Genomic DNA, 27,503 nt, shown 5'->3' with positions numbered 1-27,503 from the left:
AATAAACTGCTCAATTTAAATCTTTCCTTTTATTTCTCCACATTAATTGTTTTTTCTGAACTTGTATATGGAATTTGATAGGGGACAAGATAATACACATCCCCTCAAAAAACAATTCACCACTCCATAACAGATCAGTGCATTTGCACAAATCAAAACATCCAAACCTTGTAACCAACACTTATTTGAGTACATATAATAATTTTTATCTGCTATACTTTTAAAGGATGTAAATTTAGAATGTGTATTGAAATGCACAGAGAATGATGCGATGGAATTAGCAAATACAGGAAGCACGTGTAAACAGCAATCTGCACCAGCATCAACAAACCATCAGCAATCAAACCATCGGTGCCCTTTCCTTACTTAAACAAAACTTAAACAAAAATTCTGTATTGAAAATCTCTTTTTCTCAGTAAATGGTGGACATGGACCACATAAAATGGAGAAAGTGTGTTTATTTCTGAAGTTTAGTCCATGCATTACATAAAGAAAGCAATAAAAAGACAATAAGGGACACTGTCGAGGCAGAGAGCACCACCACAGTGACACTGTCTGCCAATTTGACCAGGGCTCCAAGTCCAGCACATACAATAACCTGAGCTAGCTGCACCATGCAGCTAAGAGCTGCACAGTCCATGCCAATACCACGGCCCTCTAGAGATGGGTCTTCACTGCCCAGTTTCCTCCGCTCCTATGACAGGAATGAAAGAAATGCTTTTCAGTCAAATACTTAGTCTGTTTCATCACTTCTGTGCAGCCTGATACATAATTTTGCTCATTAACTGAAATCTGCTGTGTAATACCTTAAAAAATAAAACAGAAGGACATTACTAAATAATATTTTATCATGTAATTTAAAATGAACAGAATATACTGTAAAATATTGCATATAACATCCATACCACAATTCTCACTGAAAATGTTATCTCTCAATGGATCAGGAGCTGTGTGCTTGCTTTTTAAAAAGTGTCATAAATCAGCATATTCTTAAGCTGAAAAGCAAATTTCAAGCTCTGTGAACCAACACAGGGTATGATAAGAACAGTTGAAATAACAAAACAAGTTTCACTTTAGCAAGTTTAAACAAACATCTAAAATTTTAGGGGGCCTGTGTAGCTCAGCAAGTGAAGACGCTGACTACCAACCCTGGAGTCAAGAGTTTGAACCCAGGGCGTGCTTAGTGTCTCCAGCCAGGTCTCCTAAGTTACCAAATTGGCCGGTTGCTAGGGAGGGTAGAGTTACATGGTGTAACGTCCTCATGGTCGCTATAATGTGGTTCCTCTAGGTGGGGCATGTGGTGAGTTGTGCGTGGATGCCGTGGAGAATAGCGTGAAGCCTCCACACACGCTATGTCTCCGCGGTAACGCATTCAACAAGCCACGTGATAAATTGCGCAGATTGACAGTCTCAGATGCGGAGGTAACTGAGATTCGTAATCAGCCACTCAGATTGAGGCGATTAATTACGCCACCACGAGGACTTAGTGCACTGGGCATTGGGCTTTCCAAAAAATAAATAAAAAACATCACAATTTTAACTCAGTTTGAGTTCCGGGGGCGATATAGATTTGCAATTAAATTTTCTGTTTGCTTGCAACTTAATTAATGGCATAGATATCCAAACAGTTTAGATGGAGTAAACAAATCAACATTTGATTTAGAAAGTGAAAATCAATGTTTGCAACCAGTGAAACACTCTATCTTGAATTAAGAGAAGTTATTGGTGAAATACTACATATAGATGGTAATAATGTTTTTTCTCTCAAAATTATTTCTTCAGCTGGGTTAGAGACCCACAGTTTGGTATGGAAGAGCTACTATCAGTAGAATCAGAGCCTTTAACAATGACAGATTGAGTCAGAAGGGATCTGTAAATCTATGTTATTCTGAATCCATGCACTTAAAATGTTTGAATGTCTGTGCAGATGGATGGATGGATGGATGGAATTATGCCATGTTCATAAAAAATTTTTTATAACTTCTCTGTAAATGTTTTCCTTGTTTATGACACTGAAACTGACCTCTTCCTCTTTGTGAAACTCAGAAATGAGGTTGAATGAGATTGTGTAAAGAGTGCTGGACATGACACCAAACACAGTGCACAGCGTCAGGGTGGCAGCAATGTTTGGAAACAGGCAGATCAAACCAGTTCCCAAACCAAACACAAAGTAGCCTAGGAAGTATAGTCCTTTCAGGCCAATATGAGGCAAGAGCAGTCTCTGCACATCTGGATAGACACATATGGAAATGTTTTAAGCAGACTGCAACAATGGCCTGAAATTCAAAACAAACGTCTACAATGGTGGATTCTATGAATAGCAAACAGATTAACTGATCAGACACATTCATATGACACATAAAAAATATATCTATAAAATGTCTTTGCTGATATAAAGCCCTCCGAAACTCAGTGATAAATGACTTTCAGTCCAAATTAGAATAGTAGGATGTTGAAAGGGATGTCTTTTCTCTTATTAAAACAGACTAATAACTCTGTCACCAAAATGTGTATAATCCAATTGCAATCTCAGACTGAATTGGAAGTGCAACGTATTATATGACTATAATTGAACAGACTTCTTTTGTTAGGATGCATTAAGAGAGCACGAGTCTAATAAAGACGGGAATAATTAACTGTTCGGTTATGGTTCAATATTACTCACATGAATAGAGAGCAGAGGAGACAGCGTTGAGGCAAAGGCCCCAGCAGCCCACCTCAACCCCTCTCTCATAAGTCACATAGGAGGTGGAATTATGCTCAGCATACGGGTTCCCCTTGTACACAATGACAATCGAATCGGTTACCTAACGTAACCTCGGTTCTCTCTAGATGAGGGAACGAGTATTGCGTAAGCTAGCTTACGCTACGGGAAAGATTCATCTTTTCTGAGATATTGAAGCCAAAAAATTATCCTTAATTTTGTATCATTTGTCAACGCAGTGCAGCAACTGCAGACCTTGAGCGGGCTAGCTAGCGAGCTCATTGGTTGCTCTGCGGCAACTGCTGCAGCCTATAGACGAACTTGGGCGAACTTGCGTCCAATGAGAAGCGTCCGCGCGCTTACTGCGTCAAAGCCCGCCAAAATGGGCGTGGCTAGAGTGCATATAAGCGTAGTTCGTAGGCTGGAACCCTGGTTTTCATTGAATGAAGCGAAAGTCACTCGTGGCGCGAGCACGGCCGGCTACGCAATACTCGTTCCCTCATCTAGAGAGAACCGAGGTTACGTCAGGTAACCGATTCGTTCTCTTACGAGAGGTTCTCTCCGGGAACCCATTGTCAACGCCGTGCGCGCCAAGCATCCACTGCATGAGCCCCGGGGGTGGGGGGACCCGGGGGAGCCCTTGTGAGTGGGGAAATAATATATTATATAGTGTAATACATAAGCACATAGTGGGAAGGGAACGACAGAGCGGCGGTGCCGGTCTGTGTGGAATGAGTCCCAATAGTGCAGCTCACCAGGGGAGCTGTAGCGTATTAAACCGCTAGTAGTTTTGCCTGCAGGGCGGGCACTTCCAGATTGTAAAATCTGACAAAGGTGGAGGGGGAAGCCCAGCCCGCTGCCACACATATGTCGTGAATGGAAATCCCGCTGGACCATGCCTACGATGAGGCCATGCCTCTAGTGGAGTGAGCCCTAATGCCCAACGGGCATGGCAGGTCTTTTGACGCGTATGCGGCAGCAATAGTGTCCACTATCCATCTAGACAGTGTCTGTTTCGAGGCGGCGAGACCTTTGGTGCGCCCTCCGAACGAAACGAAAAGCTGCTCAGAGCATATGAAAGAGGCGGAGCGCGCAGTATACAATCTCAGTGCTCTGACTGGGCACAGGAGATTGGCGTCGCGTTCGCTATCGGATGCTGGCAGCGCCGATAGGGAAATGACCTGTGCTCTGAAAGGAGTACCGATCACCTTGGGAACATAGCCGTGTCTAGGCTTTAAAATGACCTTGGAGTCACTTGGTACAAACTCAAGACACGCAGCGCTTACAGACAGCGCGTGAAGGTCTCCCACACGTTTGACTGATGACAGGGCAGTCAGAAAAACGGTTTTGAGTGAAAGGTATTTCAAATCCACGGATTGAAGCGGTTCGAAAGGGGGGGGCTTTCATAGTTTCGAGAACTATAGAAAGATCCCAGATAGGAACCGATGGGGGGTGCGGGGGGTTCATCCTTCTAGCTCCCTTGAGGAAGCGGATGACCAACTCGTTTTTTCCCAGTGACTGGCCATGCAGGGGTTCAGCGAACGCCGCGACGGCCGCCACATACACTTTGAGCGTGGATGGGGATCTGCCCTTATCCAGCAGCTCTTGTAAATACACGAGCAGCGACGACACCCCACATGTCCGTGGGTCCAGGTCTCTGTCGGTGCACTATTTTGAAAACACAGACCATTTTGACGCATAGAGTCTTCTCGTGGAAGGGGCTCTAGCATGTATGATGGTGTTTATTACCCCTTCTGGCAGAGCGACGGGTAGTCGTTGATCACCCACGTGCAGCGCCCAGCGCTCTGGGTGGGGATGCCAGATCGTGCCGCAAGCTTGAGAGAGGAGATCTGCTCTCACTGGGATGGGCCACGGCGCTGTCAGTGACAGCTGCGTAAGCTCCGGGAACCATGTCTGATTCTCCCAACGCGGGGCTATGAGGAGCACCGAGTGACGCGTTTCCTGATCCTCTGCATTACCTGTGGCAATAGCGAGACGGGAGGGAAGGCGTAAAGCGGGCGGTTGGGCCAGTCCTGGGCCAGCGCGTCCTCGCTTCGAGAAAAATATTGGGCAGTGAGAGTTCTCTTCTGACGCAAGAGGTCTATCTCTGCTCTGCCGAATATGCGCCATAACTTCTGGACTGTTTGAGCGTGCAGGGACCATTCCCCTGGAGGAATATTGTCTCTGGACAGTCTGTCTGGGCCGTCGTTCAGGTGGCCTGGCACGTGCATCGCCCTCAGCGAGCGCAGGTGGCACTGGGACCAACTCAGTATGCGTTTCGTCAGATGGAAGAGGTTCCTGGATCTGACACCACCCTGACGGTTTAGGTAGGATCCCACAGATCTGTTGTCCGAACGGACCAGGACGTGGTGACCCTGAATGACCGGGAGAAAGCGCATGGCGCGTACTCGACCGCTATCATTTCCAGACAATTTATGTGAAGGAGCTTTTCCTGAACTGACCATAGGCCAAAAACCGGAGAGCCCTCGCAGACCGCGCCCTAACCCGTGTTGGACGCGTCTGTCGAGATGACTTTTCGGCGAGATACAGCTCCCATCGTCACTCCCGCTGATACCATTCGGCCACTGTCCAGGGCTGCAGAGCTGAAATACAGGTCTGAGTCACCTTGATCGGCTGGTGGCCTGTGGCCCAAGCCCGGCGAGACACGCGGGTGTTTAGCCAATGCTGAAGCGGGCGATGCGCAGTAAACCCAGCTGAAGTACTGCTGCGGCTGAGGCCATGTAACCTAGCACTCTCTGAAATTTTTTCAGAGGCGTGAGGCTGTTCATCTGAAAGGACGCGGCTAGTCGCTGAACACGCGCGCGCTGTGTAGATAAGCGAGCCGTCATTGCCACGGAGTCTAGTTCTATTCCAAGGAAGGAAATTGCCTGACTGGGCTGTAGTGAGCTCTTGGTCCAATTGACTGCAAGACCCAAACTGTTCAGATGGCTGAGGAGAACTGTTCTGTGAGACAGAAGCTCCGTATGTGACTGTGCCATAATCAGCCAGTCGTCCAAATAGTTCAGAATTCGCAAGCCCTGACTCCGCAGGGGTGCGAGCGCCGCATCCATGCACTTCGTGAAAGTACGGGTGCTAAAGACAGGCCGAACGGAAGGACGGTGTATTGATAAACCTGGCCGTCGAGGCGAATCTCAAGAATGGCCTGTGACGGGGATTTATCTGAATCTGAAAGTAGGCATCTTTCAGATCGAGAGAGATAAACCAGTCCCCTGGCGCGTATGCGCGAGGAGTTTCCTGATTGTAAGCATTTTGAACGGTCTTTTTGCAAGCACCTTGTTCAAACCCCTGAGATCTAATATTGGTCTGAGGCCACCGTCTTTCTTGGGAACAAGAAAATAACGGCTGTAAAACCCCGACTCGCTCAGCGAAGGCGGCACTTTTCTATGGCCCTTTTGCACAGAAGGTTTGCTATTTCTGAACGAAGCATGCAGGCTGCTTCCGTGTTCACAATAGTTTCGAGCCAGCTCTGAAGCGGGAGGGCGGTGATCGAACTGTAGCAAATAGCCCTGTTTTATTGTGCTTAACACCCATTTGGATATCCCTGGGATAGCTTCCCACGCTTTGAAGCATAACGCTAGAGGGTGAATGGCCAAATCGCCCTGATTGCCGCACACAGCGAGCTGAACAGAATGTGTGAGCGCGCTTACTGTGCTCAGGGACAGACAGCAGGGACAGGCTGTTCTGTGAGTGACTTCCCGATTGAGGTGAATGGGGAAAGAGTCACATCTGTTAAGTGATGCGCGAGCATAGTCACGGGCACGGGACTTACATACAGAGAAGTGTTTGCTGGCCGTGTGACAGAGCGGGCAGAGAATGGGCGCGCGCACGTATTCATGAGCGCGTTTATTGACTCAAACACTCGAGCGGGTTGTGTCCGCTTTATGTGAGTGGGCTCTGATCGGGACACGGGAAGTGTAATGCTTGTGTGTAGAGGTGAACACTGGATTGTGGGCACATTTTCTACACATAAGGCTGGTCGTGTGACAGAGCGGCCAGAGAAGGAGCGCGCGCACGGATTCATGGGCGCTTTTATTGACTCTAACGCTCGAGCGGGCTGTGTCCGCTTTATGTGAGTGGGCTCTGATAGGAACATGGGAAATGTAATGCTTGTGTGTAGAGGTGAACACTGGATTGTGGGCACATTTTCTACACATAAGGCATGTTTGCTCTTTACAAGATTTCTTTGGGTCGCCGTGAAAACGGCGTTTGAGTACAGGCAAGCGGGCAGTATCACCGGCTTGTTGGCTGCTGAATCCACCACTGTAGTAGCCTGAGAGAGGGGGACTGACAGGGGGCGAAGCTTTGACGGTGGTCCGGCCACGGCGGGACTGAGCCGTCGTTTTTCAACAAGGCTAGGAGGACTTCGGTTGCTCAGGTTTCAGCGCAACCTTAGACCGAGGCCCGCGGGGGGGCTGAGAAGTCTGACTTTGTTGAGCTGGGCGCTGTGAAGAGGCTCGTGCAGGAGGCTGGTCACGTGGGCGGCCTGCAGAGGAGCTAGCGCGACGCGGCAGGAAGAGGTTCATGGCTTGGGTGGCTTTCTGGACTTCTGAAAAGCGGTCAATAATGCCACTCACCGCGGAGCCGAAGAGACCGGTCGGAGAGGAACGTGGAGTGCTCTGCTTCTCCCATGTTTGCTAGTGTTAGCCACAGATGTCTCTCGGTCACAGTCAGCGAGGCCATGCACTTCCCTAGAGCTTGGGCTGCAGCTTTGGTGGCGCGAAGGGCGAGGTCCGTCGCGCTTCTTAGATCTGTAACAGCCTCTGGGTGCCTGCCTATCTCATCCCACTCCCGAAGAAGGTCCGCTTGGAGGATCTGTAAGACGGCCATGGAGTGCAGAGCAGATGCGGCTTGGCCGGCGGTGGAATCTCAGAGATGAAAATCAGGGTTCCAGCCTACGAACTACGCTTATATGCACTCTAGCCACGCCCATTTTGGCGGGCTTTGATGCAGTAAGCCTGCGGACGCCTCTCATTGGACGCGAGTTCGCCCAAGTTCGTCTATAGGCTGCAGCAGTTACCGCAGAGCAACCAATGAGCTCCCTAGCTAGCCCGCTCAAGATCTGCAGTTGCTGCACTGCGTTGACAAATGATACAAAATTAAGGATAATTTTTTGGCTTCAATATCACAGAAATGATGAATCTTTCCCATAGCATAAGCTAGCTTACGCAATACGAGAGAACCTCTCGTAAGAGAACTACAGGAGATACACAGATTCCAGGAAACCTGACATAATATAATAAAAGCATGTGACACAAATCGCATTGTATGTGGTGCATCAGTCATTGGTGAAAGCACTTGTGTACAGAGGCCAGGGAATATCTCCACATGTGTCTCTGCTTTCATTATGGTAGCATAGTGATCCTGCTTTTCCATTCATGCATCACATGTTGAATGAAAGGGATAATCAATGTTTGTAGAAAGCCACATCTTGTACTCTATTGTGACCTGAGTGGGCTGGATTTGTTTCATGCAAACCACTGAGAGATTTAAAATAGTCATTCTATCTTTAGCTTGCATGCCTGAGACCATGAGATGGGGCTCCAATGCTATTTATTCTGGAGTGCTATATTGAATTCTAATGGCTTTTTTAAAGAATTAAGAATTAAAATAAACTACTCACTCAGTGTATCTGCTTCTTTTTGATTCTCATGAATAGCCAACAATTAACAAGGCACAGGCTGCAAGGAAATTTTGTAAATGGACTACTTAGACTTTACTTTAACTGTTTAACACTGGTTTATAGAATCTTTTTACAAGACTAATTGCCAAATAAATAAATATACATGAAACATTTTTTACCTTAAATTATTTTACTAGCTTACTTGTAGAGATCACACAGCGTACTGACTGGCACATGTTCAGGGAGGCTGCAACATATGGCGATTCTACCAACTTGGAGGAATACACAGCATCAGTGACCAGCTACATCAGCAAGTGCATTGATGATGTCACTTTCTCCAAGACCATCACCACACGCTCCAACCAGAAGCCGTGGATGACTGCGGAGGTGCGCATGCTGCTGAGGTCCCGAGACTCCGCCTTCAGAGCAGGCGATAAGGCAGCCCTAAGAACAGCTAGGGCCAAACTGTCACGGGCAATCAGAGAGGCAAAGCGCGCACACGCCCAGAGAATCCACAGTCACTTCCAGGACAGCGGTGACACGCGGCGCATGTGGCAGGGCATCCAGGCCATCACCAACTACAGGACAACATCAGTTGCCTGTGACAAAGATGCCTCCCTTCCAGATGCGCTGAACGACTTCTACGCTCGGTTTGAAGTGCAGAACGACGTGATGGCGAGGAAGTCCACCCCTCCTCCCAACGACCAGGTGCTCTGTCTTACCACGGCAGATGTGAGGAAAACTCTACGTAGAGTCAACCCACGGATGGCTGCTGGACCAGACAACATTCCTGGCAGAGTGCTCAGAGGATGTGCAGACCAGCTAGCAGATGTTCTTACCGACATCTTCAACATCTCTCTGAGCAGCGCCGTCGTTCCAACGTGCTTCAAGGCCACCACCATCATCCCCATGCCAAAGAAGTCTTCAGTGTCCTGCCTCAACGACTACCGTCCCGTCGCACTTACACCCATCATCATGAAGTGCTTCGAGAGGCTCGTCATGAGGCAGATTAAGACCCAGCTGCCCCCCTCACTAGACCCACTGCAGTTTGCGTATCGTTCAAACCATTCAACGGATGATGCCATCACCACAACCCTCCATCTGGCCCTCACCCACCTAGACAATAAGGACTCATACGTTCGAATGCTGTTCATAGATTTCAGCTCAGCATTCAACACAATCAATCCCCAGCACCTGATTGGAAAGCTGAACCTGCTGGGCCTGGACACCTCCCTCTGCAACTGGATCCTGGACTTCCTGACTGGGAGACCTCAGTCAGTCCGGATCGGGAACAGCATCTCCACCACCACCACACTGAGCACTGGGGCTCAGTCCACTGCTGTTCACTCTGCTGACTCACGACTGTGCAGCAATGCACAGCTCGAATCACACCATCAAGTTCGCCGATGACACGACCGTGGTGGGTCTCATCAGCAAGAACGACGAGTCAGCATACAGAGAGGAGGTGCAGCGGCTGACGAACTGGTGTAGAGCCAAAAACCTGTCCCTGAATGTCGACAAAACAAAAGAGATGGTTGTTGACTTTAGGAGAGCACAAGGTGAACACACTCCGCTGAACATCGACGGCTCCTCTGTGGAGATCGTCAAAAGCACCAAATTCCTTGGTGTTCACTTGGCGGAGAACCTCACCTGGTCCCTCAACACCAGCTCTATCACCAAGAAAGCCCAGCAGCGTCTCTACTTTCTTCGAAGGCTGAGGAAAGCACATCTCCCAACCCCCATCCTCACTACATTCTATAGAGGGACTATTGAGAGCATCCTGAGCAGCTGCATCACTGCCTGGTTTGGGACTTGCACCGTTTCAGACCGCAAAGCCCTGCAGAGGATAGTGAGGACAGCTGAGAAGATCATTGGGGTCTCTCTTCCCTCCATCAAAGACATTTACAAAAAACACTGTATCCGCAAAGCAACCAGCATTGTGGACGACCCCACACACCCCTCACACAAACTCTTTACCCTCCTCCCGTCTGGCAAGAGGTACCGAAGCATTCGGGCCCTCACGGCCAGACTGTGTAACAGCTTCTTCCCCCAAGCCATCAGACTCCTCAATACTCAGAGACTGGTTTGACACACACGTGTCCTGATTTGCACTTTAATTACTGTCACTTTATAACTGTCTGCTACCTCAATAACTGCAAAGTGTTCTATGCACAATCTCATAGTATGTTATGTTTACATTTTTAGAAACTGTCATCTTTTTGCACTTCTGAGTACTGGTCAGCGCTGCACTGTCTATTGTGCTGTTCATTGTCAGAAATTTGTTGTACTGTCCCGTACTTTTTGCACATGTTTGCACGTGCACTTTATATAGGTATATATAGGTTATTTATATAGGTATTTTATTTCGTTGTGTTGTCTCATGTGGTCCTGTGTTGGTCCTTTGTTGTTTTTATGTAGCACCATGGTCCTGGAGGAACGTTGTCTCGTTTTGCTGTGTACTGTACTAACTGTATATGGTTGAAACGACAATAAAAACCACTTGACTTGACAGCGATCCGAGAAGCAGGAAAGATGGCTCGCAATACCCAGATGAGCAGTCTGATATGTAGATGTGTGGTTGTTACTCAGAAATATCAGATCTCTAGATTGCACCATTGACCAATCAGAATAGAGTATTCCAGAGAGTCATGTAATATTAGCAAATACTACAAAATTGTAAGCTATCCATATCTTTATACCACATATGGCATTTAAAATGCAAGTTTAAATCACTTAAATTTTAACCTTATGACATAAGACTTCATTGCATCTGTTTAAAAAAAAAAAAAAAAGAAGCTTATTTTAATGTCTACCTAGGTAAATATTAACACTTTAGAACAGTAACTGTACATAAACATTTTAAGTTGTAAAGACTCACAATTCAAATTTTCAAAGCTTTGTATTTTAGAAATGTTTATGTGAAAATGTAGTATGTGCAGCAATAAAATGCTCAATAAACTTACTGAAGGTTGAGTGATTGTCTTTAAATTTTTACATGCCACTCTAAAAACAAAACAAAAAAGCCAAATTCTGTAACAAATATGAACTTTTCTTTTTCTTGGAATGTAAATGTAATGGACACCCGCAATATGGTCACTACCTCTTTATGAAGATCGGTCTTAAGCGTATGGTACATCGTTGAGTTGAATCTCTTTGAGAGTAGCAAAGACCCCTTATTTCTGTATTGTGTCATGTGATTGCATCTGTATTGATTTACTTGAAATATTATTTTATTTTGTGACAAAGAATATAGCACTGTAATTATCTGCAAGGAATGAGTATATCAGAGATTATCTGACTGAGATTGTGAGAATACAGTCACTATTGAATTTGTGATGGTCTGCTACCTGAAACAAGTTCATATCCATTCTGCTACTGTAGTATAGCTCCTGGCTCGCTGCACTGTGCTAATGTAAACAAAGACATTGTAGCATGCACACTTGTGTCAGGTCTGTTCCTGACACAAGGTGATAATATGGCTATATTATACAAATGTATGATGCTTTAATGTGCTTGTTTTAGAGTTTGACAGTTATTAACTGTCAGTCACAATCACAATAATTTTATCCCCCACGCTTGTGTTCCACAGATGAAAAAAAAAAAAATCATACTGGTTTTGAATGACTTGAGGGTGAGCAATGATTTTTATTTTGGGGTGAGCTATTCCTTTAACAAAAGATTTTCTAGTTTTAAAAAGGGACATGACCAAAATAACAGAACCATAAATGTAGTGCATGATTATATATAAAAAAAAGATATAATTTATATACAAGGATGTATCAAGTAGTGGTAACCTAGCAGTTTTATGCTTGACTGTACAGTTAGTCTAAAGGTTTAGGTCTAAAGGTTTATTCATTCAACCAGCCCGACACAGCAACATAAGCTCAACCAATGTCGTGACACTTCAACTTTAACAAATAGAGCATTTCATTTTTTTGTCAGTGAGCTATGATATACAGAGCTCTTATTCCTCTTTCAATCACCCATCCAAAAAAGAGATTCCAATTGAAAGTGCTGCTAAAGAATGGAAAGAGCTAACATTAGGAGTGTCAGTATGTGCATTTTCAAGGTGGCTGGATCCCTGAAATAGGGATGTGCAAACTAAGCACAAGTGAGGCAAATTCCATAAAAATAGCATAATTTTGTCACCTGCCCCATAAAGTCAGTAAAGAAGAGCATGTTGCACAGGAAGGCAGTCCACCCCAAGAGATGACTCATAGACAGCGGTAATGGCTGGGCATGCTAATCATGGCTGACAGTAAAGATTTCAGGGTCATCCTCTTCTGAACCTGAAACACAATTACACTCACATGTTATTGATGTCCTCTGAATCATTCTCAAACTCAAAGCTGTCAGCAGAGACAAGACAAAACATCAAGAATACATTCAGTCATAAGTCAATGGTGTCATTAAAAGCTAAGTGTGTAATTATGTTTATTGTTGAGGCATTTCTGCACTTTTGCGGGTCATTTTGACCCACTTTAGACTTTAACACATTTTCTGCAATTCAATGTTAACTTTTCTGCTTGAAACATCAAGATAACCTCCAAAGAACATTACACTTCTCTCAGAGAACTCAATAGTATGGAATAACATGAGTTAGTTATAGATTAGTTTCCCTTGGCGTGAGCCCCATCCCACGGTTCAGCATCAACTTACTCGCTCGAACCATCAGAACCTACCGGAATGCGATGACGGCAGGGTAGAGGAGCTTACTCCCCACATCTGGACAGGACCTAAACTGGTGGTGTTGGGGTAGCGGTGGGTGAAGCAACATGGCATATGAGCAATGAGACACAGCTGTGGGACCTATATAAGGCAAAGGCTAGATAATTATTGGATGAGATTCCAGAATAAAATTAAATAATGATGTAACGCTACTACGAGATCTTTGCGATAATTATCGTTTAGGCTTCCATTTCTATAGCACTTTTCTGATACTACACTCAAAGCACATTACATAGTGACAAGGAGACTCTCATCAACCACTACCGGTGTGCAGCATTCCACCTGGATGATGTGATGGCAGCCATAGTGCACCAGTACTATCACCACACCAGCTGTTGGTGGAGAGGAGAGAGTAGAGTGATAGAGCCAATTAATGGATGGGAATTATTAGGAACATGATTGAGATGGGCTAATGGGGGGAATTTGGCCAGGACACCGAAGTCGGCCTACTCTTTACGAGAAGTGCCCTGGGATAGTTAATGACCACAGAAAGTCAGGACATTGGTTTAACATTTCATCCGAAATACTGTGCCTTTTTACAGTATAGTGATCCTGTCAATTTACTGGGGTGATAGGATCAGAAAACCCCTTGCTGGCCTCATTAACACCTCTTCCAGCAACCAGGCTCAACCCTGCTTAGCTTCAGTGGGTAACCAGGCAAGAGTTGCAGGGTTATATGTCTGATGAAAAGATGTGATTTGAACATGACAATGTAAAATGCTTCAACTCTCTGACAATCGAGTGTCTAGAGCGTGATTCGTAATGTAGGGGTGATTTTGGCCCATTGACAGCTGGATCTTAAATAGTGACAGCACGGGATGGTTAATATGCAGATACAAATAGAAGTAATCAATAGGTAGGTTGATTTCCCCAAAAAGTATAAACACTGCGACTCCGTGGTGCATTCATTCAACCAGCCCGACACAGCAACATAAGCTCAACCAGTGGCGTGACACTTCAACTTTAATGAATAGAGCATATAACTTTTTTGTCAGTGAGCTATGATATACAGAGCTCTTATTCCTCTTTCAATCACCCATCCAAACTTTAAAGACTACTGGCCTGTCTAACCAATCATTTGATCAAACTGGCTGTGAAAACCATAATTATAGTTGTGACGTTTTGTCAAAATGTTTTATTAAAAGGTTAATAAAGGTTTCCTTAAACACTGTTCTCATTAATGACATCTGAGGTATTCTTTAAGATCTATCTAATGATGAGGATATCTATCTGTAAATAAATAAATGCATATTTACCTCTAATGGATTAACCATATTAGTTGGCAATGCTTTGAAATGGTTTATGTAATCCTTATGGACTGTTTTAATGTGCTAAAAGTCTTACAATGAATACAGAGATTATAGGTTTAAAAGAAGCAAAAATCAGCAAGTCATTGTATATCTCTTCTCAGGGACATTATTATTATGCACTGAGCACTCTGCAAATGTAAATAATGTACATTTAGATCAAATACTGGCATTATGTATGCATGGAAAAACATTATCAATTTGAGTAAGGGGATCAAGCATGTAATACATGCATTTATTCACTTGAAACATGTTACATGCCAAATTATCTATGTTTATTTTATATATGCACTATCACAGCATATTATTAGGGAGGGCCATAAAATACACACTCTATGGATCAAGGCAAATTACGGCAAATTGACGGGATAGAGAAGCTATTTTTCACCTTGATCCTTTCTGTTGAATACTATTTTAAATTGCTGTAACTCATGCATGAAATATCACTCCATTTGAAATTCCCTCAGGTATTCAAAGCTAATAATTTTTTTTAATTTCAGACCTTTATCAGTCATAAAATTAAGTCTAAATCTGCCAGTCCATGTATCCAGACTCCCTCCCCATACTTAAGTTAACAAGGACTATATGTACTGAACTTTTAGCCTCAGTGAGGTTTAGATAGAGATTTACTCAGGAACAGATAAAACATCAGGTGTGCAGCATGTTAATGATTGTGAGATTCAGAAAGTGAAGGGGTTTACACTGACAGGATTAGTATGATTTACCTTTCCTTTTACCTTAGAGCCATGAATAAACAGTTAAAATCATTACATTTTCAGAATCTTTTCAAAGTCAGTCCACTCAGCGACCATCTTGGGAATGCCTCAGGCCCCAGCAAATATTTTATATGGATATACACAGCATAAAAGAACAGCCTCTATCTACTTTGGGAAAGACTGAAATGTCCAAACAGGATTAGCATTAACAACTCAAATGCGATTTTTGCATTACCTTTTTGACTACCTTTGTATATTGTTTTTGTGATCTGATAACAAAATGTTTGGACCCTATTTACACCTGTATTTAGTGCTGACCACATCTGACTGGTTCACCCAAGATGCATCTTCATCCCAGGTGTAAACAGAGTCTCGGATAAGTCTATCCCCCACCCCTGTCCCCCACCAAATTATTCAGGATGGCTAAGCTAATGTGCATGCATGTTCTCGATAATCTAAAAGGCGATTGGCTCTTTTACCTGTAAGGTGGGACTTCCAATTTATTCCATTCATTTTAAAACAAGTGCTCTGTCTCTGGCTAAATAGTTTCAGATTTAATTAAGATCTGGTTAAGCCTTTATTTTGAAAAGGAGGTTTATATGCTCCACACCAATTGGAATATTGTAATTGTACCAAGACATGCACATTCATTTCCAGTCTTTCTCTGGTCAAACTTTATATAAGGTGGCCTTAACTACTATGTACTAACATTAAATACATACAAGACTGCGTATTTACTGTGTAACTTCACATTGTTCTGCAAAATGCCCACATTTGCTGCTACAGAGGTTGAGGTATGGGTAGTTTTAGGAGTAAGGATAGGGTTAAGGTTAGGGTTAGGATTAGGGTTTAGAGTTAGGTTTTGGGGTAAGGGTTGGGTTAGGAGTAAAGTAAACTGTAACTACAAATGTAATTAAATGTAAGTACTTTAAATGTAATTACAATGCAACAACAGGTATGTACATTATAAGTCAATTGTAATGGTCAAGTACATAGTAGTTAAGGCCACCTACTATAAAAATGGGTCCCTTTCTCTTCATAAAAATACTGCAGATGCTCACTATTGCCTTTTGTCATGCTGGATTTTTAGTAGTTATTCACGGTAATTCAATCAATTTAGTCATTCTAATTCATGTCCTTAACAACAGCAATCAAGAGTGTAAGGAATTGCAAAATGTAATTGACACGTTGATTCTGAAAGTTCACAATTTGGAGGTTATATTTCCATTCTAAAATAAAATGTTTACTCCACTAATCACAAAGTTTAGGGTTGGTGTTTGGGTTAGGGCCTAGGGTACATAAAATTTAAAAAAGACAGCGATTAGAATTTCGGTGAACAATTTCAACAGCTGAACTTTCGACCAATTGTTGCCAAATTCACAGTGAGATCAGGCCATTTACAATGCTTTTCCTCATTCATCCACATATTAGCTTGTGTTATATATCATATCTTTAAATATTTATACAAAAGAATGTCACAAAAAAAAAAAAGAAGTATGTTTCTGTGATAGTTTAACTTTACACTACTATGACTAAAGTATCTGAAATTTGTTAATTAAAATTTTAGACATGTGACTCTTGTGATGACATTTAACAAAACTGCTTTTGACAGCACATTTTAAAGATTTGTATTTTTAAACAGCAGATTTATTGTTTTGCATTTTTGTAGGGGTGGAATTAGCTGTAAAAATTTTATTATAGAATTCTAAATTAAAACTTTCAGATTAAGAAGAAAATCTAAACTCCATATACAAAATCGCTCACATTCAGATCTCAGAATTTCAGATCATAAACAAACTAGGCCAAAAGTCAGTGCTGCGCTAACCCCTGGAAGTAAATAACCCAGCTTTGCTTGACCTTCGGCCTAGTATGTTTATTATCTTAATTTCTGAGGTAGGAGAGATTCATATTTGGAATTCAGAAATTTCTTCTTAACTTGAAAATTTTTACCTGCAATTATATAATCAGAATTTTTACAGTTAATTCCACCTCTAAACAAATTCAAACCTTGAAAAATTTTGTAAAATCCAGCAAAAAAAGAAAAAGTTTTGTTAAATGTCATATAGAATTACATTTTTTAAAAGTTTCAACACTTCAGTCATTGTTCTAGCTCCATGCACAACTGCCAGTACCTTGTTATACATCATATTCATTTGGATATATATAAATAATATAAATTACATTTACTATTATGAATTCTGATATACTACTGGTATATGCCTGTAATTGTTACAGAAACCCAGACTCGGAGGTAGCGTTGAACCCGGAGGTTAAGTTTATTTAATAGAAAAAGGTAACGGAGAAGAACCTGGGATGTAGTCTCAGGAGCGATGGAGAGGAGAACTCGGGAAGTCGTCGAAGGAGCATGGGAGAGAGGAGCTTGGAATCTCGTTGATGGAGAGTAACAATAAGGAAGCAGGTAAGTGAGTCTGTATTCGTAGTCGAGACCAGACAAAGAGTGAAAGGAGGGTAGTGCTTATATGATGTGGAGCTGATTGATGCGGAAATGAGTTACAGGTGCACATGATCAGTACTCAGGGGAGAGGGACTGTACAGTGTTAGTGCTGGGAGTGTCAGGTAGAACTGTGACAGTAATGTTCATAATCTTGTAAAAGTACTAACATTTTATTATTATTATTAATATTATTAAGATAAGGTAATGTTTCGTTTCTTGTAATCATAATATTCCCTAAAACAAATTGCAAGGCACCTACATAATCAGAATATGACATTGATATCTTTAGAAACTCATCACACAATAACAGTAATAGAAATAACTTCTATTACCACCTTCTAATTAATAACTGAATATACATATGCATGTAAATGTGGTAATTGCTAACTACTATTACAGAATTTGTTGACATTTTAGCAACGTTTACCCATGTAAAATAAATTAAAATGTCATATCAGAAAAACTTGAATTCTCATGACAAAGAGATTTTAACATGGCTTGATTGTGGAAACTCACTGGCATGACAAATGTTTGGGTTAAGGAGAATAGCATGCCCAACTTTGTATGATTCAGAGAGGGCATTCTAATGAATCTAAGTGACAGGATTTGAGACACTCTGCTGATGATCTGCCCTAGTTTTCTTAATGTTTAACATGACTAATCTCTCTGAAGGGGCCTGGGTAGCTCAGCGAGTATTGACACCGACTACCACCCCTGGAGTCACGAGTTCGAATCCAGGGTATGCTGAGTGACTCCAGCCAGGTATTCTAGGCAACCAAATTGGCCCGGTTGCTAGGGAGGGTAGAGTCACATGGGGTAACCTCCTCGTGGTCATGATTAGTGGTTCTTACTCTCAATGGGGAGCATGGTAAGGTGTGTGTGGATCGCGGAGAGTAGCATGAGCCTCCACATACGGAGTCTCCGCAGTGTCATGCACAATGAACCATGTGATAATATGCGTGGACTGACAGTCTCAGAAGCGGGGGCAACTGAGACTTGTCCTCCACCACTCAGATTGTGGTGAGTAATCACGCCACCACGAGGACCTAATAAGTAGTGGGAATTGGGCATTCCAAATTGGGAGAAAAGGGGATAAAAAAAATCTAATAAAAAAACATGACTAACCTTTCTAAAATCCATTGCATTGGCTGCCATTTGTAATATTTTATATAACTACTTGAAATGGTAGATTTGAGATTGGCTCAATAATGCAAGAACTGATTGATCAATGTAAGAGCTTTGAGAGCAATGTAGATTTTTCACACTGGGCACTCATACTGAAACTTATCTCGAGTGAACATTCACACACAATAGGACCATAATGAATAATCATAAAGTATTATATAATCACATCACAAAGATCTCTTAATGTGCCATTATTTGTTTCAATTTTAAAGAATGAAAATAGCATGTGCACAAATTTATTATAAGCCTAATGCTGAAGTGTTTCTTTATGAAAGCGAATATTTCAAGGTTTGAAGCAGGTCATTAAAACAAGAGGGAAAATTGGCACAGAGTGATGATAAAAGGTACATGAAAGGGACCAAGGTAACATAAATGACCAAACCCGCTGTTCAGCTGCTTAGCATTGGGTGTTACTGCATTCACTTCACTGAGAGCAGAGAAGGAGCGCATTCTCATTTCAGGAAAAGAAAGTGACTCTCTGGGCACAGCATCATAGCCATTATTTTGTGGGGTTTCCAGGAGCAGAGGGTTAGGGCAGTCTGAAAAAGACGCTCTATGTCAGCAATGAAAAAAAAAGATGACTTGGTACTCTGAGCCCATCACGACACCTAAAGCTGAGTGACCACAGTCCATAGCTCCAAGAAGGTAAACTACTGCTCCACCGATACCTGCAACACAGTACAGCAGATTGTCTTGAGATTCACAAGCAAAACAATTTTTAATCATATGTCACCGAGGGCTTCAGAAGAATGTGCTCTGTGTGTAAACCAAGTGGATTCCATTAGATGGATGGATGGATGGATGGATGGATGGATGGATGACCCTTCACTTTCACTGTATGGAACAAAGACGCAATGGATGTGAATGGTGACTGAAATTAACATTCTACCCATTTCCTTTTGTGTTCCACAGAAGAAGGAATATCATATGGTTTTGTAACAACATGAGGTTGAGTAAATAAGTTAGTTCTTGCTTAGGAAACAAATTGACATTCATTAGCTCTTATTATGAATTTACATCAGATACAGTGACGGTAAAGAGATGGTAAACCAAAACAAACAAAAATTAAAACACTCAAGACATAAGGTTATGCATAGAACACACCCCCAAATCTGAGACAACAGAAATATAGATTTGTGCCTCTGATGCTCTCATCTTCAACTCATGATCTTGGCACTTAACTGGGCCTGTGCTGGATTAAGACACCCTGAGTGCACACAGACCACTCGGTGCCTAAGAACCTTGAGCAGTTGCCCAAAAACCAGAACGACATGTTATCCTAATCATACATTTACAGCTGTATTTGAATAATACACCTCAGCAATGTCTTACAAGATCGGATTGTTTATTTTCTGTGATGGCAGCAGTGTGTAAAATTGCATAAAATTGATTATTTCCAGCATATGGTAATTAAAAGCTTGGTAAAACTGAAAGGGTCTTCAGCCCCGCCCCCGGATCCACTCATGGCATGCTTTCCAAGATGGGAGCTCAAGTCGACCCGGAGGCTTTGTCGAGCTCTTTGAGCAGACGGCTGATGCATGTGTCCGAGGTCCCAGTGGGCAGCCCGCCTACTGCCGCTGTTGTCTGGAGAATCCCAATACACGGCCCAACAACTTCTTGAGGTCAACCTTCTGGTGTACGAGGACTTGAAGGCCATCCTGCAATGGGTTGGCAGCAGCCCAGAACAATATCTTCAGCACTTCCGCCTGCAGACGCTTCGTGGGAGTGGCCACCCATTTGCATTCGCTCAACAGCCCCATGACACCTGCCGAAGGTGGCTGCTGGCTGAAGAATGCAACAATGAGGGAGTGCTCAATCTGGTGGTGCTGGAGCAGTTCACCAGATACTGAAAGGAATGGCAGAGTGTTTCCAATGCCACCAAACAGCATCGCTGGATGAGGTGGTCCAGCTGGCTGAGGACCATATGGTGGCGTATTCAGGGACCGGCGAGCACTCTTCTCTCTCTCTCCCCTCCCCTCTCTCTCCTCCATCCCGTCCTGTTCCGGTTCCCCGGATATAGGGAATTATGTCCCCAAAACCAGTTCCCCGGTCCTGTGGACCGTTCAACCCGACAGGTTGCACTAACTCTCTCCACTCTCCCCCACAGGCTGGTGAATCCACTGCCGCAGGTGTGTCAATGAAGTCTGGGCCGGTCTGCTAGAGCTGCGGGGAACCTGGGCACTTCCAGGACTGGTGCCCCGCGATGGAGGTGGAGACAATGGTCCGGATCCCCGACAAGCCACAGGCCTTCCCCGATTGAGTAGGAGCATACCGGATACTTGAGTATTAAAGGGGGTACATACCAAGGCTTGGTGAATTCAGGTTGCAATCAAACCTCCATTCACCAAAGCTTGGTTTAATCCGAGGCTTTGGATACCAACCGGTGGGTGAAGGTAAGGTGTGTGCATGGGGATATCCAAAGTTACCCTGTAGTAATGTTCACTATTCAATTTCAGGGACAAAACATTGTGTCGAGGCTGCGGTTAATTCCAGCCACACCCATCCATTAATCTTGGGAACAAATTGGCCGGTATTTACTACCTCATTAAGGGGAATGGGCATGGATGGGTCCTGCAACAAAGTGAATCGGTGTGTGGTGTGTGACTCCCTGGCTGGGATGGCAAAGCCAGGGTCATCTACATCAGCTCCACATCAGGAGGACGTCTCGGCTCCCCCAGCCCTTAGAGGATTCCCTGCAGGAGATTTCCCTCTGGTGCAGACGAGAGTCAAGGCCCTTAGGCACACCTGTGATCAAGTGAAAGTGATTGATAGTCAACACCTTCAGCCAGACATTGCACTCGCATAAACAGTACATACTTATCAATTATTAGGATTGGTTGTATCGAGTGATGCAGGATGCTCAGACAAAGGAGGATACAACCTAATTGCTAGTATCTAAGAGCTGTAAGGACATGTTATTCCAGACAGCTCATTATAATCAAATGGCTGGTCATTTAGGGCAGGAAAAAAAATAGATCGTTTGATGGCCTGTTTCTATTGGCCGGGCATTCGCGTGGATATTCGCAGGTGGTGAGCGGTATGCCATAAATGATAGTTGGTGAATCCTGTAGCCACCCCAAAAGCGCCATTGCACCCCCTTCCATTGATCGAGGTCCCCTTCAAAAGAATTGGCATGAACCTCTTCAGGCCATTAGAGCGAACGGCATGTGGGCATCGCTTTGTTTTTGTTCTGGTGAACTACGCAACGCGATATCCGAAAGCAGTCCTTCTGTACAACATCTCAGCATGTAGTGTTGCAGAGGCACTACTCAGAATTATCTCCCAAGTGGGAATTCAGTAAGTAAACATCACTGATCAGGGCACAAAGTTTATGTCGCATCCAACACGCAAACTGTACAAATTATTGGGGATTAAATTGATTTGGACCAGCATTTACCACCCCAAAATGGACAGATGGGTCGAACAATTTAATCGGACACTAAAGAATATGATTTTATGTTCTTACACAAAGACGCTTGAAATTGGTACAAGTGGCTCAAGCCCCTATTATTTGCAGCACAAGAGGTCCCGCAAGCCTCCAGGGGTTCTCCCCATTTGAATTATTGTGTGGCCGTTGACCACGCACCATGCTCAACATCCTACGGGAAAATTGGGAGGAAGGACCTTCAAACTGCAAAAATGAAATTCAATGCATTCTTGACCTGAGAGCAAAACTCTACACACTGGGGCAATTAAGACAGGAGAAATTGCTCCAGGCTCAAGAACGTCAAAGCCGGCTGTATAATAGGGGTACTCGACTACGGGAATTTACACCAGGAGATAAAGTCCTTAAATTACTCCCCACATTGAGCTCTAAATTACTCACCAATTGGAAAGGGCCGTTTGAGGTCATACGGTGAGTCGGGGAAATCGATTATGAGGTTGAACAAATGGATAGAGAACCGAGGAGAGAGGGGGTCCCCGTGACTTTGGCAATGGTGGTTCTGGACAGAGAGGAGCTTGGAGCGTAGGTGAACTTAAAAGCCACTGATTGAGTCACCCCAGTCACTTGCGGACACCACCTATCATTGTCATAAGTTGCAGAGGTTGCCAGGTTGCAAAGAGAATTCTCTTATGTTTTCTCACATTTTCCCGGTCATACGAATCTCATAGAGCACCATATCGAAATGACCCCAGGGGTAGTGATATGCAGTCATCCCTGCCTACCCAAACACACAAATAAAGTGGTTCGGGAAGAATTAAAGGACATGATAGACATGGGTGTAATAGAAGAATCTCACAGTGACTAGGCCAGCCCGGTGGTGCTGGTTTCGAAGAGTGACACTCGGTCCGGTTCTGTGTGGATTATAGAAAAGTCAATGCGGTGTATAAATTTAATGCATACCCGGTGCTTCGGATTGATGAACTGCTTGATTGGTTAGGTGTGGCTTGCTTTTATTTGACACTGGATTTAACGAAAGGATTTTGGCAGATCCAATTAACTCCCATGTCCCATGAAAAGATGGTATTTTCCACTGTTTGGTTTGTTCGGGGCACCTGCAACATTTTAGCGGCTCATGGACAGAATCCTCTGACCGCACGCTGTTTATCTGGATTATATCATTATTTACATTAACAATTGGCAGCGGCACCTACAGCATCTGAGGGCTGTCCTGAGGTCGTTGAGACAAGTGGGACTCATGGAAAACCCAAAGAAGTGCACAATTGGGTGGGTGTAAGTATGGTATCTGGGCTTCCACTTGAGTCACGGGCAGGTGTGGCCCCAAAATGATTAAACAGGAGTGATTGCAGCCAGCCCCAGACATAAGATCAAAAAGGAGGCGAGGCAGGTACTGAGGCTGGCTGGCTAAAAAGGGGACTACAGATCCGGTCCAGTTGACGGAGTCATGTCAGTAGCCATTCACACAGGTGAAAGCTGCACTTTGCAGCAGGCTGTTATTACACTCTCCTGAATTCTCTCTTCCTATTTTATAGCAGATGGACACATTGGACAGGGCATCTGGAGTGGTACTGTCCCAGACGGTGGAGGGGAGGAGTGCCCCGTGCTGTACATTAGTCGCAAACTCTCACTAAAGGGAGACATCGCCCAGCACAATAGAGAAGGAATGCTTAGCCATCAAGTCGGTGGTCCTCACTATCTGTTGGGCATGATTTCCCCCTCTGTTTGTACCACGTCCAACTCCAGTGGCTCCATTGCATTAAGGAAATCTAGAAATGTGGGGGTGGGTGGAGTAAGTGACAGCCTGGGTGACTCCCCAGCCTAAGTCGGGTGATTGGGGTATGTGGTGATGTGGGACTGGCCGAGCGACATCTGTGGAGAGTGAGGCAGAGAGAAGAACGGTAAGGATTGACACCTGTGGGATATTCTCTTTAACAGCTGTTTTGTATGCAGTGAGAGCTGGGAGTGATAAAAGGGCAGTCCGAACCGCCGGAGGAGTGGGAGGGCTACACTTCAAACACCTGAGTGTGTGCATGTTTAAGTGTGTGTGCTCAAAAGCCACGTTGCTCACTGTAAATAAATAGCTTCATTAAGAATACCACTTCCCGCTTCCTCTTTCCGACATATCCAGTTACACACTTGTTTTATCTCTTTTTCTGAAGAGATTTGGATTGTTATTTTCGAACCAACCAGGGTTAAAATATTGGTTAAACTATTATGGCTGTCAATAACTTATTTGTGATTTTTCTTTTCAACAAAATAATTTGAAAAATGTGTGCAAGTTTTATAAACTTGAGTGGATGAAACAAGATAAATTATTTAAATTCAGGTGTCTGTTTGGGCTGCATCAGGGTGGAAAATAATGGGATGGACAATAACAGGATGGAAATTCCAGGCTGATCATGTTATACATACAGTGGGTAAAATTAGCACTAGATGGTCTGTGAAAGACATCCAGCATGATTACATATTTGCAAACATAGTGATGATTTTATTTCTGAATAAATCCAATCAAGGGACGGACACACACACAAATACTCCAATCAGTGCTAAAATTAAACATTTACCACAAAATAATACATGCTATTGAGTGAATGTAATACTAAACACTTAAAGGGATAGTTTGCCTAAAAATTACTTTCTTTTTTCTGCAGAACACAAACAAAGATTTTTAGAAGAATATCTCAGCTCTATAGGTCCATATGGTGAATGGTTGCCAGAACTTTGAAGGTCTAAAAAGCACAAAGGCAGCATACAAGTAATCCATACGACTCCCGTGGTTAAATCTATGTTTTCAGAACCAATATGATAGGTGTGGGTGAGAAATAGATCAATATTTAAGTCCTATTTTACTATAAATCTCCACTTTCAAGTATTTCTTTTGTTTTTGGTGATTTCCCTTCTTTGTGCATATCGCCACCTACTGATTAGGGAGGAGAATTTATAGTAAAATAGGACTTAAATATTGATCAGGTTTCTAACACACATTCACCTGTCATATCGATTCAACTGATGGGGTTGTGGGGTACATAAGACAAGATTGGGAAACACTGCTACAGTGATGAAATGCAAGGAAGCTAAATCCTCCAAAGACCTCAAGATTTCAACCAGTAAACACAGACTTTGCACAGAGTTTAGAGGAGATAGGAAGGTAACAATTTTTTTGTATGTTTGTTATTTTGAGGTCTTGTTAACACAACAAAATCTCCCAGAAGGTTGTCCTGCTGCTGTATAGACATTATAAGGTTTAGATACATCAGCAAGACAGCACCAAAGCACCTTACAGACCATGTTACAGGTGGTGAGACAGGAAACAGGCTGTTGCCATGGTGCCAAACAATTTCACAAAAGCTCCTGGAATTCTGTCAAAACAATCAGATGCATGCCTTTAAAATGCAGCTACTTAATTAAACGGTTTGAAACAAATGATGTCACATTTTAAGGACAATCTGTAATCATTGCCAATCTTTAAAACCATAGAGGGGACTCTTTTAGACTTTTTAGACTTTTACTTAATAGTTACACCACATGACAGTTTTAAAGTCATTAAAACAATTTTTTTTGTGGAAAATTATTAGTGTTAAAAGACGTTTTGAGGCCACCATATGTGTTATATTTACAACTTTCTAAGTGCAGAAATGGTGTTCACATCTATATTGCACTGCTCAATTATGAATTATAATGCTACAATGTACCACTGAATGGGCATGTGACAACAAGGAAAGACCTAATAAATAAAAGTGGACCTTGCAAATACATTTTCTTCATGACAGCACTCAAAGGGTTAAGTGTGTTAAACCAAACCAGCATAATGCTTCAAAAACTTCTCCACAGCAACAGAGAAAGAGAGAAGTATAAAGAGGAGCTCTCCACTATGGAAATGTCAAGGTAATTGTAATCATTGAGGCACTGAATCTACCCTGTGTTTCAGTCACAATTTCCACTGTAGTATCTCTAAAGCATTTTAAAGCTTTTTGTTTCATCTTGCAAAGAAATCACATTAATTCAAAGCACCAAAATGCAACCTCGATAACGTTTCATGTAGTTGGTTTATATACTATATAAGTATGAAAGAAGGCAAAGCTAATTATTTAGTTAAGAATTGCTCCTGCTTACCAGTGAGTAAGGCATGATAATGAAGACCTCCCTCTTTGTCCAGATGAGAACACACGTCAAACAAATAGGCTTTAATGGGCCCGTCAATGAAGTCTGCTGCAAAGTCTGCTGCAAAATCAAACATCACCACTCCAAACTTGACGACCACGATGGCCCATGTTCTTTTCGGATCTCTGTCCTGTACTGCGGCTGAAGATAACATAAACTTAGTTTCAACAAATGCAAGCAAAACGCGTATTTTATGTTTTACAGAGAAACTACAGCTTTTGAATAATGACGACTTTTTATGAAATCCGCAGTCAAGACATAGTGAATGAAAGAAAGAACAGTATTTTTTCCCAAGTGATGTTTAAGCTTTTTTGGTAGTCTTTCACATTTAAAAATTGAACAGAGTAAGAATCCTGCTAATTTAAGTTTCTTCTCATTAGAAGATTCCACGTTAAGGCGTTTAATTGAAAAAATGATAAAGGTTTATAGTATAAGTTTAGCATTTTAAATGTGTGTGCTTGGTAAAATAAACGAATGAAGTTACAGAAGTAACATCTGTGCATTACTTAGACAATTCAGCTGTACTAACCTTATGTCTCTGCATCACCATTTAGAAATAAAGTAAAAAAAACATCATAATCCCCAGTAACAGTATGTATGGTCGCCTCTGGCCCCATGGGGACCTACAGTGGTCACTTGCTGAACCAATGACAGGCTGCAGGATGAAGCCCAATATAGGGCTTATGAGCCAAACCAGACTGTACAGGCGCCTGGGGAGTCCAATGCTCAGCAACACCGGCGTGACAAATGCCGCCTCAACAGCGTAGCAGAATTCCCTTCCAAACATGACCATCCCGTGCATGATAAGCTTTCCTCTGGACCTCTTTGGAGGCTCCACCACTCCAAACACAACTGGTTCCATGGTGTCCACATTATCCCTTTTTGGTCCACAGTCTGTTGGGTAGTGCTCCATGGATATGACCGGGCTGTCTGGTGCAGAGAACCTGCAAAGCTGCTGGTCCTCAATTAAGAGTGTCATGGTTCTGGCTCCCCAAGTGGTTCTGGATGGCTTAAGACTAATTTCTACTGCATAGCAGAGTAATAATACTCAGAAAAGAGGGAGGTGGTGCTTGTTTGGGTGAAGGAATTTTGAAAGCCTTGCCTTTTCCCTATGTTGCCAAAGGCATCTGGTGGAGTCAGTTGTAGGCACGTGACAAAGATTATGAGCTTTGGATATTTCCCCCTTCCTCCCACTGGATTCAG

General features: G+C 43.3%; 1 pseudogene; it reads right to left on the bottom strand.

Moving 5' to 3' along the window:
• Window positions 1-261: 261 nt before the first annotated feature.
• LOC127624638 (membrane-associated transporter protein-like) lies at window positions 262-27,503 on the bottom strand (annotated as a pseudogene).

Source organism: Xyrauchen texanus, chromosome 31, assembly GCF_025860055.1.
Source record: "Xyrauchen texanus isolate HMW12.3.18 chromosome 31, RBS_HiC_50CHRs, whole genome shotgun sequence".
Taxonomy (NCBI): Eukaryota; Metazoa; Chordata; class Actinopteri; order Cypriniformes; family Catostomidae; genus Xyrauchen; species Xyrauchen texanus.
The sequence above is the reverse complement of the archived record's forward strand: the minus strand, read 5'-3'. Positions and strand labels throughout refer to the sequence as shown.